At 41.3% G+C, this 15,712-nt stretch overlaps 2 protein-coding genes across 6 annotated transcripts in view; one reads left to right on the plus strand and one right to left on the minus strand.

Annotated features, from left to right (window-relative positions):
* The window catches only part of LOC144603514 (voltage-dependent calcium channel subunit alpha-2/delta-4-like), a 115,807-nt gene that overhangs the window by 27,428 nt on the left and 72,667 nt on the right, over nt 1–15,712 (plus strand). The gene's annotated exons all lie outside the window — the stretch shown is intronic.
* Nucleotides 1–15,712, minus strand: part of LOC144603515 (leucine-rich repeat and transmembrane domain-containing protein 2-like) — a 45,443-nt gene that overhangs the window by 14,376 nt on the left and 15,355 nt on the right. The window contains exon 1 of one of the 4 annotated variants that reach the window (XM_078416806.1): nt 11,271–11,510. The exons of the other annotated variants lie outside the window; for them this stretch is intronic. The gene's annotated coding sequence lies outside the window, so the exon portion shown is untranslated. Of the gene's footprint in view, nt 1–11,270; nt 11,511–15,712 lie in introns of those variants that run through there. 4 annotated transcript variants of the gene reach the window in all.

The following is a 15,712-nucleotide window of genomic DNA, read 5'->3' on the forward strand; positions in this document are numbered from 1 at the left end:
CCTTTACACAGTACTGAAGACTGGTGTAAGGTAAATAGCAACAGTGAAAACCTCTGCTATCTCTTGATGTATGCAAGCTGTTATATGCTGAACCATCAGATGCCGAGCGCTATATTTGAACAGACTGATGAGCACAGGAGTGCTACAAGAGTCACACCATGTAGGAAATTCACCCTATATTTGATCTGTTCACACCTACCCTGCAGCAGTAAATTACAAAGTAACTTTAGTTGATTTTTTGAATTGATATACTTTATTTTAATTTATGCATTTTCACAGGATGTGCGGGTTGCTGGCAAGCCAACTTTTAGCATCCTTAACTTCTTTTTAGAAGACTGGTGAACTTCTACCTTGAAACTCAGTAGGAAAAGAGGCTCCCACATAATAGGGTGTTCCAGTATTTAGACCCAACAACAGTGGAAAAATGCTAATATATTTCCAAATGAGGTGACATGTGACATGGAGCAGCTCTTAATGTTGGTGGTGTTCCCATGTATCTACTACCCTTGTCTTTCTTGGTAGCAGAGGGTTGTGCATTAGGGTGATGCTCTCACAATTGACCAGGTGTGCAATAAAATTATCTTCTGTGGATGGTACACAATGCAGCCCCAGTGTATTGGTGGTGGAGGGAGTGAATGTTTGGAATGGCGGAACATGTGGCAGTGCAATGGGCTGCATTTTGCTGCATACTTGAGTGTGATTGGAGCTGCATTCCTCAAGGTAAATGGAGAATATTACTTACCAAACGACTTATGAATGAAGGAAAGGCTTTGGGGATAACATTATACCAGGCCTCTGATCTGTACTTTTAATAAAATTCAACCAAAGAGTTGAATTCCAATGGTAGGATGAGAATGATATCAAGCAGCCTTTGACTATACGTGGCATTAAGAAGCCCTGATAAAAGTGAAGTCAGTGGGTATCAAGAGGAAGACACTCCAAGGCTTTGTTATGGCTTTTAAAATGTGGGAATCTGTGCTTTCTAAATTGAGTCATGCAGCACAAGATCATGGAAGTTATGCTGAACCTCAATACATGAGTTGATAAATTCTTGTACAGAATTGTCCAATTTGAATAGCACATTATAGTAAGCATATTAAGACCTACAGAGAGTGCAGAACAGCTCGCCTGGAACGGTAATGAGGATGAGGAATTTTGCTGAAGTAGAAAGACTAGAAGAACATGTATCAGTCTCCTTTTATCTAGTAAAGTACTGATATCGTGCTGATAGAACAAAGGACTCCGGTAAGAGCAAGGGCGGTGGGCTCTGCATCTACATTAACAATGACTGGTGCACCAACCACACTGCAATAGAGAGCTACTGCTCCCCAGACCTGGAGTACTTACTGCTCAAATGTAGGCCGTTCTATCTGCCGCGGGAGTTTACGGTGGTCATCATCATGGCCGTATACATTCCCCCACAGGCTAATGCTAACCTAGCATTAGCACAGCTGCACTCGGCCATCAGTAAGCAGCAGGATGCCCACCCCAACGGTGCCTTCATTGTTGCAGGGGACTTCAATCAGGTCGACCTACGAGCCTCGCTCCACAAATTCCATCAGCATGTGCAGTGCCCTACCAGGGGCTCAAACACACTGGACAAGGTGTACACCAATGTAAAGGACGCCTACAGAGCTCTCCCCTGCCCACCCCTGGGACAATCCGATCACCTCTCACTGTTTCTACTGCCCGCATACAAACCCCTCATCCGCAAGACCAAACCCACAATAAAGACGGTCAAAATATGGCCCGAGAATGCCACCCTACAACTCCAGGACTGCTTTGATCGCACCGACTGGGACCTGTTTGCACAACAGGCCACCTACGGTTCAGAGATAGAGGTAGACTTGGAGGAATACGCATCCACTGTGCTCTCCTACATCAACTGCTGTGTGGAAAATGTCACGGAGGACAAGGTGATAAAGATGTTCCCAAACCGGAAACCCTGGATGAACAAGGAGGTACAGAACCTGCTGAGGGCACGCAACAATGCCTTTAAATCTGGTGACACTTCAGCATACAGTGTTGCCAGATCACACCTAAGCAAAGGTATTAAAAGGGCCAAAGACACCCATAGGCAACGGGTGGAAGACCACTTCAACACCACGGACACCAGAAGCATGTGGCAGGGTGTCAGGGACATCACTGGCTACAAGAGCAGCCCTGCCTGCCCCCACAGCGATATGGCATTGACCAACGAGCTTAACACCTTCTTTGCCCGCTTTGAAACTGGCAAAACCACCTTGAGTGAAAGAACCCCAGCCGAGGCGGTGGGACAGGTCTTGCAACTGAGCACACAGGAGGTACAACGCGCTCTGCAAAGGGTCAACCCACGCAAGGCTGCAGGACCGGATGGTGTTCAAGGAAGGGTACTGAAGGACTGTGCTGAACAGCTGGCTGAGGTATTCACCAAGATCTTTAACCTGTCATTATCTCTGGCTACGGTCCCCAAGTGCCTGAAGTCGGCTATCATAGTTCCGGTGCCGAAAAAAGCAAAGATCTCCAACCTGAACGACTACCGCCCGGTTGCCCTAACGCCGATTGTCATGAAGTGCTTTGAGAGGCTAGTCCTCTCACACATCAAATCCAGCATCCCTGACTCACTGGACCCACATCAATTTGCATACAGGGCAAATAGATCTACAGAGGACGCCATCTCTCTGGCTCTTCACACTGTCCTGACTCACCTAGAGAGACAGGGCACGTACGTGAGGATGCTATTCATAGACTATAGCTCCGCCTTCAACACGGTCATCCCCACCAAGCTCATCACCAAACTCCACCAGCTAGGCCTTAGCTCGTCATTATGTGACTGGATCCTGGACTTCCTGCTGGAACGACCGCAGGCAGTGAGAATGGGCCCGCACCTGTCCTCCACTATCACCCTGAGTACCGGCACACCACAGGGCTGTGTTCTGAGCCCCATGCTCTACTCCCTCTTCACACACGACTGTGTTCCTGCATTCGACACCAACACCATTGTCAAGTTTGCAGATGACACAATGGTGATCGGGCTGATCACCAACGGGGATGAAACAAACTATAGAGCGGAGGTGCAGAACCTGGCGGACTGGTGCTCGGATAACAACCTGTCCCTAAATACCACCAAGACCAAGGAGCTGATCATCAACTTCCGTAGGTCACATAACGGGGAATATGCCCCGATCTCTATCAATGGGGTCAGTGTGGAGAGAGTGTCCAGCTTCAAGTTTCTGGGCACTCACATTTCGGAGGACCTAACATGGTCCAATAACACTGCTGCGCTGGTCAAGAAGGCACAACAAAGACTGTTCTACTTAAGAACACTGAAAAAGTCTGGTCTACCCCAACAGCTGCTGAAGACCTTCTACCGCTGCACCATAGAGAGCATCCTAACGCATGGAATCCCTGTGTGGTACCTCAGCTGCACGGAGGCAGAAAGGAAAGCTCTACAGCGGGTAGTCCATAGAGCTCAGAGGGCCATCGGAACACAGCTACCAGACTTGGAGGGCATCTACAACACACGATGCCTCAGAAAAGCCACCAGCATCCACAAAGACTCTTCACACCCCTGCAACAGTCTGTTCGAACTCCTTCCATCGGGCAGACGATACAAGGCCTTCTATGCCCGCACCTCCAGACTCAGGAACAGCTTCATCCCCAGGGCCATAGCTGCTATGAACCGGTCCTGCTGAGCCGGATGGCCACAACGCATAGATCAACTTGCACTTTACCCTGTCCAAAACTGTTACAACTGTTCGTTTCGTTGGGTTGCTGCTGTCTAAATTACCTAAATTAGTGCATCGTATGGGAGGCGCATTCCCAATCTCGTTGTACCCCTGGGTACAATGACAATAAAGATATATTGTATTGTATTGTATTGTATTGAGAGATTTAAAGTATGAAGTGTTTGATGGAGTAGTATTATGAGGTTTAGTAATCAGAGGACATTGATTTAAGATAATTAGCATGAGGAGGAGGGAACTGAGTATGATTTCCTTTTGCATAATTATGCTACCAGAAAGAGTGGAGGAAGCAGATTCCAAGATGGTAATATCTAAACTTGGATAAGAAAAGTTTGCAATGCATGGAGAAAAAATTGAAAGTTTTGAACTAATTGAACAGTTGCTTCAAAGAAGTAATTTAAATCTATGAAGAGAGCAATTTCCTCATAGAATCAGAGAATTGTACCACCTGGAAACACCTGTGAACATTCTTCCATATTAATCCAAGCCCAGCACTTAGCCATCTATGCTGAAGCAACTTCTAGACACTTCTTAGATGCTATCACTGGCCCAGCTTCCACCACTCTCTCAGGCATTCCATTCCAATTGCTTACCACCCTAATCCCATAATCTCCTCCAAATTCTTCCCCCTTACTCTAAACCTTTGTCCTCTAGTTTTATCTACTTTTTATATGAAGAAAGGTTTCCTGCATTCTACTCTGTCTAAGTCTAAGGCCCCTCTCAGTCATGGCTGACCATGGGTGATGCATCCTTGTTGTTGGCTGCTTGCTCCAAACCTCAGCTAGAGCAGCGTCAATGTGTGGTCGGATGCAAGCCTGGCTGATGTCATATGAAGGACAGGCTGTTGCCCGTGCAGCACGTCCCCCCTCTCCACATCGCTGATCGATCCAAAGGAACAGCAGAGCCGTTACAGTTTGGCACCAGCGCCATCGCAGGAGCTGCCAGAATGAGGTTGTAGACAACGACGAACTGCTTTAGGGACTCTGACTCCGGATTTTTCTTGAGGTTTACTCCTGGAGCCTTTTCCGTGACTGGATATGGCCACAAGGCAGTGGAGGTTTTAGATCAGAGTTTTCTCTCTCCTAGATGGACTGCCTTCCCAGGCTGACGAGCCTCATCTGCCCGAGACTCGTGGGGATGGGAGCGTGCGTCTACCTTCCCGTCTATAGTACCTGCCCTCTGCAGCCCTCATCCGCCTTCCCAGCCGTTGTGACGCTCCACTAAAGTCAGCCGCAATCCTCCATCTGTTTCACCATTGAGGTCTTGCTTGGATTGCTCTTTGTCAGGGACCTCCCCCTTGACCTTACTGCCATGGGTGACCCTACCAGGAGCCTAACTCCAGACGGCATCGCTCTCAGGATCTCAGGACCACACAAGCTTCTCCACCACAGCAAGGTGACAATCCACGGACAGCCAACTCTATATCCCTCAATTTTATATACCTTAATAATGTCCTCCCCTTAACCTCCTCTACTCCAGGGAGGACAGACTTTGCTTCTCCAGTCTCCATTAATAACCGAACTACTCCATCCCAGGAAACATCTGGTGAATTTTCTCTGCACCCTCTCCAGTGCTGTCACATTGTTTGTAAACTTTGGTGACCAGAAATGTATGGAGTATTCCAGCTGAGGTCTGACTAAAGTCATATAAAGTTGGAGCGTAACTTCCCTACGTCTCTATTCAATGGTCCAACTAATGAAGGCCAGCATACCTTTCTAACCACATTATCTACCTGTATTACCACCTTCAAGGCTCTATGGACCTACTCCAAATGCCCTCTGTTCCTCAACATCATACCAATGGATGGTATATGCTCTGGCCTGATTAGTGCTTCCATTAGTCCTTCTGTTCGATATTCATGGTGAGCTTAAAAGACTCCCGATATGTTTTTTAATGTTGAAGTGTTGTTTGCAGAATGAATGCAAATATATTGTCAAATGTAGCAACAATTATAACTCAAATTATTTATTACACCAAAAGTCTGTATTGTGCTTTCTGTCAAAATGAAAACTGACACAAGCTGCACTCCCTGCCTAAATCATAAATTAGTGAGATACGAGTTGTATACTGCTTCTCATTATAACATGTTCATATAATAGAGAATGTTTTTATTACTTGTCTATCATAACATTAAAACTATTCATCTGATAACACTGTTTTCACTGTAATAATGCATCAAACTTTCATCAAAATAAATCAACCAATTAGATTTCAGACATTGATATGGATGGATATGAAGAGTATATAGAGGACTTAGACATAACTGCAAGCAATGGTGGAAGTTAAAAGATAAACACAGATAATAGATAGACTGAAATGCACTCAGGCATTGATACAGCTAAAAATAGGTGGAGTTTAGCAGACACACTAATGTTAATAAAAATAGAAAAAGATGCTGGTAGAGAAACCATGCAGTATTAGAAATTCGACTGGTTATTATAGAGAAGAAGCAAAAATATAAAAAAATATATTGAGGAAAGGTGCCGAAATGTGGTATAACCAATAAACTGGCATTGACAGACTGACAACTGGTTAGCTACAGGAGGATATAGATAGCCTGACAGACTACCTTGACAGATAAGTAAACTAACAACTGGTTAGCTAATGAGGGATACCAGGAACTGCAGATGCTGAAATCTGGAGCAAAACACAAAGTGCTGGAGTAAAGCAGCAAGTCAAGCAGCATCTATGAAGGGAATGGATAGGGAACATTTTGGGTTAAGACCCTACCCTCAGCCTGAAGAAGGGTCCCAACCCGAAACTTCACCTATCCATTCCCTCCACAGATGCTGCCTGGCCCTCTGCGTTAATTCAGCACCAAGTGGTGGCCACAGATTGGCTCAATGGATTACAATGGACTCAGATGGTCATATAGGTGCATTACAATGGAGACTCAAAAGACTGCAGATGCTGAAATCTTCTACAGAAAACAATCTGCTGTTAGAACTTAGCAGGTCAGGCAGCATCTGTGGAGCATCGGTCTGAAGAAATGTCAACTGCCTAAAATGTTATCTATCCATTGCCTCCACAGGTGCTGCCTGACCAGATGAGTTCATCTGGCAATTTGTATTTTGATCATGAAGATGCAAACAGTTTGATGGTCAAATGGATATGTTGAGAACAAACATGGGCTTAGCATCTGAATTTAGTTAAGAGTTACTTGAGCAGATCTGACTGTTAAGATGAAATAAACTGCATGAAGTAATACATGGGGCTTTGCTACTTTTCTTCTAATTAAGTAAGAGGATAGCTATAGCACAAAAGAAAATTCTGCATGGTTTTATTGTGATTGACCCAAATCTCTGGATGTTTATGCTCTCTTATATACACATTTTTTGTAAGCAGGATTTATACTTCATATGTGCATATATTTAATAAGATAGAAGGAATAGAATACTAATATTTCATTTGCTTATAATGAGCACCTTCATTATTCTTTCCGAATCCAATTTGTTCAAATGACTTTTATCTATGCAGCAATTTATGATTTGCTTGTCATAAGTAGATACTATGTAAATACAGTAAAAATAGGCATGAAAAAATCTTTATGCACAGAGACTCTAAGGAAACGATATGTGATACATATATTTGAAGTAGAAATATATTTAAAGATATCTTTTTTAATAAATCAAGTGACAGAAGTATATAACAGCAAATAGTAGTACCAATTCATAGAAATATCTCAAGCTTGCAGAAAATACTGGGCAACAATTACAAATATACTTCTGACGAGACATACTTAGAACTTGTCACTCATCCCTGCATCACAGCTTCATGCTCAATCAACATATTTCACTTAATGGCGCAGGGCAAGAATGTTTTCCACTTTAGGAATTCACTATAAAATACTGAGAAGCACAGACCCTGTTACAGCCCTGTGTTTAGTCTCCAAACCATTCAAATTTCAACCGAAGTTTTTAATGCACTTACATGGCACCTTGATGTCTCAATTTTTCTGTTGATCATAAACACTTATTGCCATTTGTCCTAACCATATTTTAAGGTGTTGGCTGTGAAGCAATGAATTCTATGGCACATACCCAGCTCTGATGTTAGAAGGACTGTGCAGCACTTCTGCTGTTGCTGCTGCTGCTGCTGCTGCTGTGTTATAGATAGAAACTTGAGAGCTACTGCTCTACTTACTGCTGATCAGCTGACAAAACCTGAGACCTTACAAAAGAATTGGTCAGTTGCTAATATTTTGTTGACAAAGAACATTAGGAGATACTTAAATTAATTTTGCTTACTTTCAGTTCTTTCCAGATCCCATTTGTTCACATTTATACATCTAATAGCTCACATGGTGGATGCCCATACTAGGCATTATGCATTTATTTCAAGAATTTAAGAAAGAATGAATTAGATTTTTTTAAACTTGGACGTAATATAGTTTTCCATTCACAGGAGACTATTAAGTTTTTATTTATGTTGCATCTTATCGCGACCTTCAAACATTTCAAAGACCCTTGCAATGAAATGTACAGCAAAATACCACAAGCGCAATAAAAAATAATGCTGTATTTATTTACTTATGATGCTGTGGAATGAAGGAACAGTAATTTTTGGACACCAGTGGATATCTCTTCTCCTCTTAAAAGGTGACTATTTGAATGATATAAGTGAAAAGTCGTCCAGTGACATAACTCTTCCGCAAAATTTTTGTTGCATGTTAAGTTAAGTAGGAGCACAAAATTAGATGTTTGAGCTCAGCTGAGGCATTTGATGCTCGGAGTTAAGGACACAGCATCCGTTTTTCTGGATGCTAGAAACTAATATCTGGCTCTTGGATGCCATCTACTTATATTTATCACCTCAGCAAAGTTTCCTACAAATACAATTCAAATGAAACTCTATATCAACCATCTAACTTTACATCCTACATTATCCATCTTTGATCAATTGCTTTGTGAAGTTTAATATTTCCGTGGCTTCAAGAACTCAAGAACAATTACACACCATATTGTATTATTTTCACTAGTATGTTTTATGGTATGTTTTCTCTTTATAGATGCATTGTGGTTTTTTGTGCAGTTAGGTGGTATTAAATATCAGCAGGACTAAACCTGAGCCTTAACCTAGTCCATAACAAAAGCAAAGAGGGAGGAAAGCATGTGAAGGAAATTGTGTTTATGCAGAGCTTAATTTCTTCCCGAGGCAAACATCGGCATAGTTAGTCCTGCAGACTTTGGAAGTTTAATTGTAGTCGCAAGGAACTGCAGATGCTGGAATCTTGCATAGGACACAAAGTGCTGCAGTAACTCAGCAGGCAACATCTCTGGAAGACGTAGATAGGGACCTTTTGGGTCGGGTCTTGAAGAAGTGTCCTGAACCAAAACATCTTCTATCCGTATCGTCCAGAGATGCTAATTGTCCCACTGAGTTACTCCAGCTCTTTGTGAGGTTAGTTGCGTCTTCAGTGACCATTAAACCTCTGTCCAAAGTGACAAGAGGTGAAGGTGTTACCAGGAAGAATGTAGTTCTCCTATCTTACAAATTTAAATTGGTTTCTGCAGATGAAGGTACATATGAATATATAGTACCTTCATCTGCAGAAACTCATTTAAATTAACGTTCAAATGGGATAGACAAGGATGGAGTTAAAGAGAAAAAAAGTATAGGATAAAGTAAGAAAGACCACAGAATTAACAGGACAGAAAGTTCACGAAAGAATAGGAGAGAATCGCCAAGTGTAATAGGAATCGATATGAAAGCTGAGATGAGATGAGATGAGCAAAGGATTAAAAAGATTCATCTGCAGAAACCCATTTAAAGTACTGAAGGTACAGATGAAGTGAGAGTTTCTGAATTAGTTTAAAAACTCTTTGTGCAGCCAGATTTAACATATCTTTCCAATCATCGACTGTTAGTGGATGGGACAGTTGGCAAAAGAAGTGTGAAAATGTTTGTTTATTCCAATGCCATCCAATGGGATCGTACATCTGCTGAAGTATACAGGTAGACAAATTTATTGAGGTAGTTTTGTGTTAAATTCTGGGAAGTGAAAACATTGTGAAAGCCAGTATTGGATGAGGACTTAGCAGAAGTTTTATTGTTCATTGAATTTGTTGTTATGTTGCTGAATGGTGATAATCATGTTGCTGTTGAATGATTCTCGCTTATTCCTTCCTTTCCCTTCTCTTATCTTACACTGAAAGCTATTTTAAAGTGTATTTTTGTAGGATCCTGCTTACCAAACCCAGGACAAATGGTTCAAAGTTAACTTCCAAATCAGCTACTCACTCTCATTGATGTTATTATCTGTTTTACAGCTTCTTGTTTTCTGCTTTTTGTTGGAAGATTGATCAACCAGCATATTCCGTTGCTCAAGCAGGTTTCAAACAAAGATTCACTGGATCCATGATGATATAATTGGAGAATCTCACTTTACCTCTCACTTTAGGAAGTTGTGGCAAATGCAATCATACCTTTGAATATCTTCCAGATCAAATCATGAAATTTTCCTTCTGAGGTCACAGAATTCATAGGCTGTAGGTAAAGTGGCACCATTTGGAAGAAGCAAACACTGAACTGGAGTAGTCATGTACACAAAATGCCTACAGACCAGGTTAGGGCTAGGAATCCTGCAGCGAGTAGCTCGCTTGCTAACTCCCTAAAGCCTCTCCACCATCTACAAGGCTCAAGTCAGGAGTACGATGCGATACTCTCCATTTGCCTGGATGAGTGCAGCTTCAACAACATTCAGAAAGCTCGATACCTCAAAGGACAAAGCAGCGCACAATAGGCACCCCATCCATAACTAGTCACTCATTCCACCACTGTACTATCTACATAATGCACCACAGCAGCTCACCAACTTCTTAGACAGTACCTTCCAAAACCATGACCTCTACCAGCTGGAAGACAGAAAAAGCTTAGGGCCACGACCATTTGAAAGGTACACTGCAAGCCACACACTTGCAAGCCACATACTGACTTGGAAATATATCGCCGTTCCTTCACTGTCGCTGGGTCAAAATCCTGGAACTCTCTCCCTCACAGCATTGTGGGCATATCCACTCCTCAAGGATCACAATGATTCCAAAGGCAGCTCACCACCACATTCTCAAGGACAATTCAGCATGTGCAATTAAATGCTGGCTCAACCTGCAAAACCCATATTCTTTGAATAAATATGAAAGAAAACACAGGTATTCCTTTTATAACAATCCCATTCTGATGAACTCTCTAATTTTCTTTGTAAGTAAATAAGCAGACCCCACTGCTACTTTTTTTTAAAAACAATTCCTTCCATAAAGATAGAAGATGAATGATTTCACATTCATATTTATATTTGACTTGCTGAGCTAAATAAGAATGGATATTTCTTGAAACTTAATGCACTGCATTTCCAGTAGTACAAACATTTGAATTTAAATCCTTCCATGTATGGGCCAGACACCCTCCATATTCAATGCTATTTAATCAGAGATACTTTGAAACCAAGGAAAGTAAACGGATATAAAAACAAAATATGCTGGAACTACTGAGCAAAGGTAAAGAAACAGAATTAATGTTTCAGATTGGTGACCTTTCATCAGAACTTACTTTAGTTAACTCCGTTTCTCTTTCCACAGAAGCCGGGTGATCTACCGTGCATTTCTTGCTTTTTCTGTTTTTCTTTCGGATTTCCAGCTTCTGTTAGATTTCTGCCTTTCAAGTAACCATGGAAACTGTGGTTTGTCAGGTTGCTTGTTTATTAGCCAAAGCATGCAAATATTCCCAAGTGGTCTTTCATTACAGTTGCCTTCTGTGCATAGTGTATTTCAGTGGAATTTTCAGATGTTCCTTTGTTATTACAGCTGGGGTATCAATATGTGGATAAATGATATGTCCCATGAGGTCTTGGACTGCACTCCACTTTCTGTTCAGTGAATTAAATTTCTCCTTTATGTGTTTCATCCCACTACAAATGAAATACCTATAAGCAGCTGTAGGTTATGTGGAAGAAACACCTGTGAATCAGATGGTGCACATTGCAATATGGTTCATACAGAGTTGAAATGGAGTAATAAAAGATAGGGACCATAATAGGAAGCAAATGCTTGGAACAGTTTGAATGGCAATGCATTCCATTTGAGCTTGTGTCATTTATTTGCTCTGTAGCATCTAATTAGGAAAAGATAGGCTATATTGTTCATTAAATTTGTACAGTTCTAATGACAATGAATTCAAACCAAAAATACTATAGATACTATAAGTATGAAATAAAATTAGAAAGTTGGTAACTTTTAGCAGCTCAGGCTACATCTGCAGAAAGAGAAACAGTTAACGTTTAAGAATATAAACTAAATTGATAACTTTACTTAGAACAGAAGTTCTAATGACAGTGAAGCTGATTTATACTCAATCAAATAAGGAGATTTTATTCAATATATCAGTACAATAATCTGTCTTAAATTGAATGGAAAATTCTAAACAACAAATGTATTTCAAATCACTATGAGCCAAGATTATCCATTCTCTTCATATTGCCTGGTTGGAAGGCACCATCGCGTTTTGATGTATTGCTGAGATGCACAGACCAGAAAAATATCCTTTTTGGAATTCAATCTAGAGCTGGAATGTTAGGTTGGGACTGTATAAAACACAAATAGATCACAACTTCAAAACACTATCACAGTACTATCACAGGGAGGAAGATTAGCACTGGAAAGAGTATCTCAATAAAGAACTTTGCCTGACAGAAGTCTACACTACAGGTCAAGGAACACACAGAGCCCACTAGTCCAACACTTAAAAAAATGGTTGCACATAATGTCTAATATATTCTTCAGACCTTCCGTCTGAATTCTGCCTGACCCGCTGAGTTACTCCAGCATTTTATCTTTTGGTGTAGTCCCTCAGGCAGTGACTGAGTTTTCCTATTGGCTATGATATGTTAGATGCAGCAGATGAAGACATGTTCAGCTTGAGTCTGGACTAGTGCAGATGGTGGAATCTCAGTTTGAGTAAACCAATGGCATTCTAGACTGGAGTACAGGTGGTTCCATAGCTTTCATTGTATTGGTATACAACTAGAGCTGATGGAGCAGAGGCAGATGTGTAAACCCATGGAAAGATCGCTAGCTTTTTTCCACAAGATTCTAACCTCAGGGCAATGCTAGCTTGAAAGATGTCCCTCAAAATAAAATCCTCCAGAATTAAGGAATCATATGATTTTCGTGAACACATGGTTGACCATGAGAAAATGTTTTGGTTATCAACTGGGACTTGAACATTCAAGGAAAATAAGCTCTTATGGTTCAGGAAGAGCACTGGGTTTTGAAGGGAGCACAAAATATTCTAGTCTACTAAGGCTGAACTTTGGGGCAATCAGCATTGCTGGCAAATTTACAAGCTTGTTCAGTTTCATCTTCATTCAGGAGAAATTTGATTTTTTTTCAGGGGAAATAGAACATCAATGACCTCTACGGAATTGTGACGAGTACCAAATTGTGAGGTATGGCATACATTAGGGGAGTCCGTGAATGCTCTTGTGGCTAGGAAGCAAATTGTACCAGTGACCTTGACCTGTTGAGGCAGATTAGTCTCGGCATGAGTGTAAGAATTTAGGACTGCCTGAGATGTTCATATATTTCTGTGACTGCTTTAAACCTTCAGCATATGGAGGCATTGCTCCTCAGCGATCTCAAGAGAGGAATGGGCTTCCCTATAGACTAAGGGGTTAGGGACTTCAAATGTGATTACTTCTGCATTTCATTCATTAGGATCTATGAACTTGTCTCCAGTGTCAGGCCTGAAACTCCCAGTCAGATAGCTCTGCCAGTGGTTTTGACACTAAAATAATCATTATAATCAGTTTCCAAAAGCTGAAATGTTGGTCATACTCTGCATATGTGTCTGGACAATTGCAGTAATGTCTCAATTAATGTCTAGATAAAAGTAATGTTTTATTATGGGAACAAAGAACATTAAGAAAACCTGATTATAATTGTGTATTGGACCAACGTCATCTAACTTCAACTAGCACATGCACAAGGATTGTTATTATTTATTGTGTGTCTGAGCAGAAACTGTCATCGTCAGAAATGGCTGGTTGATTTTTGAGAGTGCTGTCTGTATTGGTTGGAAAAGATCAAAATGTGTCCCTCTCTAGGTAAAATCACTTTTCATCAAAAAAACATTAAGTACTCGGCACATAAATCATTATTTGTAATATTCTACCTTTATGTTATTTTTGCCTATTGATTTGCTGATCTTTTTCTCAAGTTATGGTTGGTGATTGGAGCAACCACTGTAGGAATTCAGGTCTGTGGCATTGAAACTGACTGAAAATCAAAAGAACTATTGATCCTGGAAATCTTAAATAAGTTCTGACCAGGGGTCTCGGACCTGAAATGTTAACCCTGTTTCCTTTCCAGAGATGCTGCCTAACTTGCAGAGTTCCACAATTAAACCAAGCACAGGCTTGTTTTAAGTTAACAATTTAAAAGCTTTGCAGAATCAGTCACCATATTTCAATTTATTGGCTGATTTTATTTAAGCAGCTATTATGCTTTGAAAGAATGAGTCACTTACCATCCTTGCTTAAACCTTAAATGACAATTTAAGTAAAATGCTTCAATGAAAAAGAAGGAACAGCCTCACATTTCATAACTGTGTGAGTGATTCTTGCATCTTATCAGATGCACTACCTTCCAAACCTGCCACAAAAGCTTCACAGTAGCAGAAGGAGAGTCTGATTGAACCTGGATATTTACACATTTGGCCAAAGATTTATTGTTTGATGAATCATTGTCACTCTGTTGCCATTCACACCAACCACATATGACTGTTTACCAATAGCTAACAAGTAGTCATAATGGCATTCAGTCTCTGAGTCAGTATGTCCCCTGACACCCAGCCCCCCCCCCCGCACATCCGATGTCAACAGTCACTTGCCTGTTGCTGGGTTAGGTGATGCAGCATTGATGTGCTATGGAACTGTCATGTCAGTGATGCCTTGTACAATCTCCAGCAAAACATGATGCCACCCCACCCCCACTTTGTTCTAAATATCGAACAAAGGAATATGGTGCGACAGATGGGAGTTACAATGTTGTAGCTCCCACTGAGTGCACTATCTCTGGCTGCCTGCATCAGCTGCTAAAGCAGCATTAATCTAGCTCTAGTGATCAGAAGGACAAAGAACCAGCAAACATTTAACCATCTAAATGCTGCTCAAATTCAGCAGATTACATCTGAAACCAGCACCATCAATGTTTTCACATTTTTTACTATAATGCTTTAAAACATAGATGGCTCAATCTATCTGTGATTGTCCTTCGCCATCTTAAACCATAAATTGCTATTTTTTTCTTTATGCTATCTCAGTTGTTCAAAACTCACTTCTGCAGTGCTACTGCAGAACATGACATGCTTTCTAAATTATAAAGTTTAATTGCTGGTCTTGTGCACTGATTAGTTGTTGCCAGCTTGACTTGGAGCTAAATGTAAGCTGGAATCACCTCACAGTTGAATGGAAACAGAGTAACGTTTATTTTTTAAATATAAGGGTTTTTTTATATAAGGAAAGTGAAATGAAAGATTGGTGAATCTATGGCAAAAACGAAAGTCCTGGAGGAACTCAGCAGGCCAGGCACCTTCTGTGGAGGGAAATGGATAGATATCGTTTCGCGTTGCACTCTTCTTTCGACTGATAGAGTGGTGGGGAGAAAGCTAGTATACTAGTATAGAGAGGTGAGGGGATGGGATGGGGCAAGAACTGGTAAATGATTATTGGATTCAGGTGAGGAATTGTGCTTAGAGGATGGATGAAAATAAAATGGAGAAAAAAGAGCGCAGATGTGGAAGATGAAGATTGAAGAGGAGGAGTGAAATGTAAAACCAGAATGATAGATTGGTGAAAGGGAATGGGCAAGAAAAAGAGGGTGGGTAGGGAAATAGGGGACTCAAAGAAGGCAGGGGTGGGAGATGATTGGATGGAAAAGGAAAAAGGAACTGGGTGACAGGGGTAGAGGGAGTGGAAAGAAAGGTGTGCGCAAGAG

This window comes from Rhinoraja longicauda, chromosome 20 (assembly GCF_053455715.1).
Source record: "Rhinoraja longicauda isolate Sanriku21f chromosome 20, sRhiLon1.1, whole genome shotgun sequence".
Taxonomy (NCBI): Eukaryota; Metazoa; Chordata; class Chondrichthyes; order Rajiformes; family Arhynchobatidae; genus Rhinoraja; species Rhinoraja longicauda.